The sequence below is a fragment of the Anabrus simplex genome, chromosome 13, assembly GCF_040414725.1.
Source record: "Anabrus simplex isolate iqAnaSimp1 chromosome 13, ASM4041472v1, whole genome shotgun sequence".
Lineage (NCBI taxonomy): Eukaryota > Metazoa > Arthropoda > Insecta > Orthoptera > Tettigoniidae > Anabrus > Anabrus simplex.
Window position 1 is genome coordinate 86,815,894 of NC_090277.1, and position 4,780 is coordinate 86,820,673.

The window sequence follows — 4,780 nt, forward strand, 5'->3', positions numbered from 1 at the left end:
GATTACAATACTTTGTTAAGTTCATTATTATATTAGCACTTCAGCTATATAAAGTGCATTCCCTTCGATGACACCGATCGTAGAAACATTTGAAAATTCGCACACAGCAGCATCGCGCGGAGGCAGGTTTGCCACAATTATATTTCTGGGTGGGAATATCACTCGGGAAAGAAACGAATAACGGATCATTTTTCAAGATCAAAATCAAATGAGTTGTTCCATTTCATTCATAGTAATTTTTTTGTTTCTCTCTGAGCGAATTTGGACAGCGAGGTAAAGAGTGAGAGTTTGCCAACTTAACTGCAGTAATAATAAATTTTTGAGATTTTGATTCAGTATTATACAATAAAACTTTCACCAAATGAACAATATTACACATTTATTACAATTAAATAGAATTACAGCGTGATTATACAGTTCAAAACATTTAGTACTTGACTGCACACTAAGAAACTATCAGACACTGAAGAGACTGCCAGACTAGCGAATGCGCGAGTGAATCATACCTCAGTGTCATGTCCTTGCTAAAATTCCTCTCACAGCACATTTAAAGTCTCCATTACTTGCTGTGGCGCTATACAAATCTGTTAGCCGCGACGAACGACATTCTATGCGTACTTCTTTTTCTTTACCATGAGGCCTACTAGTGACCATGTGTCAGATTCAATTCCTCCTTTCTTGCTATTTCTTCTTCCCTTCTTTCAAGTATTCCTTCATCACTGCACTATGATTTATTCTCTCTTCTCAGATCACTTTGCATGAGGTTTCTTTTTTATCTCTCTTTCTAGTTTCCTCTTCTCTTATTTTATTTGTTTCTAAATCTCTCTAAGAATATTCTTAATAATTAAAGAAATGAAATGAAACTATTAGCTGATAAGAGAACAGAGTTTGTACAAATGCCTTTTTTTAAATCCTACTTTCTGGTGGGCAAAATGGAATAAAACTGTAATGTTTTCTCCACAAACTGGGGGGAAACTCCACACACCCCCGCTCTTGTGTTCATCCTTCTAATCGCCACCACTGTTTCTAAGCGACTTCTGTTCATATTGTGTTTTCCTGAGCTCAAATAACTTTCCTCCCCATTTATATCCCAGTCCACCCTTTGAGACGAAGCAGAAACACTTCCTCCTTTACAAACAAGTACTTTCGGCCGCTGTGTTCTCCACTCTTGTTCTCGATCAATGGGAACGTGCTCTGTGGACGAGACAAGGAAAGTGTTTTTAATTAAATGGAAGTCAAATTTACACGAGTACACACGAGCGTAAGAGAGGAAAATATTACAGGTTTTAATTCGTGTACAGGGTGAATCAACACAATGCTTCTTGTGTTACGTGGGACGACAAACTGATACTGCGTGTTTTAAATACTGTGGAGCAACAAAACTAGATATCACTTCGGACGTGATAGTAGGCGTATGTTCCATAATTCGTGAAGGAACTTCCACCAACTCAACAACAGCGTCATGTTGCACATTAAATTACAAAACGAATTCAAACTTTCAAACTTCAACTCGAATACAGAGCGTACATCGGTACATTGTCACAGAACTTCATCCACTACGTCTACCGTTCATTCCTATTTTTTTTTCACATTCAGAATGTAGTCAAATTAGCTGTAGAAATACAGGACCCTGAAATATTCCTTAGTTAAAACACTGAACCTTGATCATTCCGTCCATAAGAATTCCCTGTGGGTGGGGGACGCAGACTAAGACTACCTGCCTGTCGTAAGAGGCGAATAAAAGGGCGGACGAAGGGATGATGACATATAACTATGAGAATACCTGCGATTTGTTACCTGTGGGCGTTGCCATAATGTGTGATACATCGTGGGTCTGCTTTGCCTATGATTAACACAACTATGTGAGCAACACCATCAGTATACGTGGCCTGTGATTATTTCCACTATATGAGGAACACCATGGTTCTGCTTTACTAGTGATTAGTACCGTTGTAAGGGGCCGGTGATCTGTAATTTGGACCCCTTTAAGTAATAACCATCATCCCACTAATTAAGACATTCTGAATTGAATTCACTGATTGTTTTTTGTTTCACAATCATTTTCTCCTCACAATTCATTTTACAGTCTAGTCAGTGGATACATTTCGAAGTTTTAATTTTAATTTCTTACACCTCGTACAATTAGGGGCCAATGCCCTAGCTGTTAGGATCATTTATACAACATACATCATCATGATCCGTCCATAATATACCTCAGTGTGGAATGAAGATCGATATACAAAGTTGTAGAAGAATCCATTGTAAAAATTTCCGACGTTGCCTTCTTATCCTAGAGTTTTAATGCTCTTAATATATGAAAGTTGAATTGCGTGCATTGACAAGAAACTCCACGATACACAAGTGATGCTTTGAGAATTACCCTGCATTAAAATTTACCCTATCTTGTCCTTGCTGAACTGTTTTTAATGACTTGGAGAAACTCCTTGCCATACAACAAGAAATACATTAAGGAGAACAGACACGTTCACAAAACAAAAAGCAGAAAACAAGCAACTAAATTACATTTCGGCTGCTGATTCCTGATGTAAAACAAGGAGTCTGGGCTAAACCAAGCGCGGTTGATAAGAGAACCTTCACAAAAAAAAGATCTGCGCGGCGCATTAACTGTTTAACTTCGGCGTCTGACCTAAATAACTACCAGCACACGAAAAACTCAGTGACCACCAACATAGGACTTGTATGACTACAGCTCGGTAACAGAAGAAGAACTCCCACGTTAACAGCATCACAATTTCAATGTATTGGTAAAACAATCCAGGAAAATTGACCCCAAACAAAAGCCAATGAAATTAGATGCCAACTGCATATCGACTACCCCAAAATATCTACAACAAAACACATATCTCCAAACAGACGAAAATAGAAAATGACAATACCGTTATTAAATCAGAATGTCTTTATAGATCAGAAAGGCTATTTTGAACAGGAAATCTGACATGGAAAACATTGAGAAAAAGAAACACAATATCATAATAAAAATTCTAGGCGCAAAACTCGTCGGTGGACAATACCGACTCAGAGGCAGGCAGGAAATCAAACAATACACAAATATTCACAATGGCATTAGTAAACGCGCAGGTTAATATTCTATGGACATATCAAAAGAATGCATCCAGGCAAACTCACAAAACAAACAGTCGAAATCTATGAAAACAGGATTAAAGCCAAAACAGACAAAGTGAAATGGATTGCCGAAATGAAAACTGATATGAAACAGGCACAAATTACACCAGCAGGTGTCCAGAACATGGTATTCTTCAGATCTGAATAAAAAAGGAAGCCATCAGTAAAGAATGAAAGAATTATGGCCACAAAGGTAGGCAAACGCACAGCTCTAAGTACACTGTCTCGTCCTAATGAGGTTATTCGCAAATGTATGTAATATAATGAGATGAAAAAGAAGGAGAGATAAAAGGTTCGGAAAGGAATGCCATTAACGAGCAGACGAGGAAAATGGAAATCGCATTTCAGCTGAAAAGGAACGCATGTAACAAAAAGGTTTTATCTTATGGGGAAGGTACCTAGACACTGTTGTTGTTGTTGTTGAACCTGAGGATATGTATGGAGAGGGAACATTGGATACGATTGGAAAGGGTAGACATAAAGATATCCAGAAGAGAGATAGAAAAATGGTAAGAAGAAGAATTCTACAGCCAAATGTAAGAAGTGGGGAGAGAAGACTGAAATCTAACAAAGAATTGAATCAAGAAACAGAGGAGGTGGTTGAATTGATGAGGAAGAGAAGGTTACTGTTCTATGGATACTTGCTGAGGATGGTCAGTAATAGATTAACGAAGAGAATCTTTAAATTCTTCACGAAGAGGAAGACGGAACTGAAAGGGTTTCTAGAAGTGAGATTGGACTTGACGAAGATGGGGACTCCGGAAGATTATATCGTGGATAGACATCGATTGAGACAAATCGACAAAACCTTCCGTGGTTTCCAGGGGATTGGAGAAAAAGTAGTGAGAAAAGGGAGGTACTGTACAGAAGAGCAGAAGAATGAAGTAGTACAAAGGCGAGTGAAAGCAGAGAAGCCTGAAAGGAAAGGAAAGGAATAATGATAATAATATAAGGGGCGATCAAAAAGTTTCAGCATTGAGGCACTCATCCAGCGATGCACCAGGTTGAAGAATCCCATGTTCTGCTGCGTGAGAAAGTCCGTAATTGTCTGCTGCACATCCTCTTCCGAGAGGAAAAGTCGACCTTTCAAGGCCTTTTCTGAGGGTATCGAAGGCGTGATAATTACATGGGGAGATATCAAGACTATAGGGCGGCTCTCTCCCACTTGAGTCGTTGTCCGTAACGCATGAGGCTGGCTTCCCAGATCCACCGGCGTCTTCTGCCGAAACGCGACCCGCATGGAACTTGGTGTACCGTTCCACATCGGTGGTTTTCGAGAGACATGCTGCCCCATACACAGTCTTCATTCTCCCATGGATGTTTAGAGGTAGCTTAGAACATAATAAGAGCACGTTGGTCCTGTTTGGACGCATTTGGTAATAACGTCGTCATAGTTCACGTGGCCGCAGATAACGCATGCGCGTCGGTACGACACGACTGCTACACTAATCCCTTTGCCTACATGTCCATATTTATATAACCGCATCCGAGACGCGCTATGTTTAAATTCCGCTGCAGCAGCGCACTCATACGGAAACTTTTTAATCGCGCCTAATAATAATACCTGAAATATATATTCACGCCAAACGGAAAATAAGAAAGAGACATTAAAAGAGAGGGCGATGAGGATGGAGAT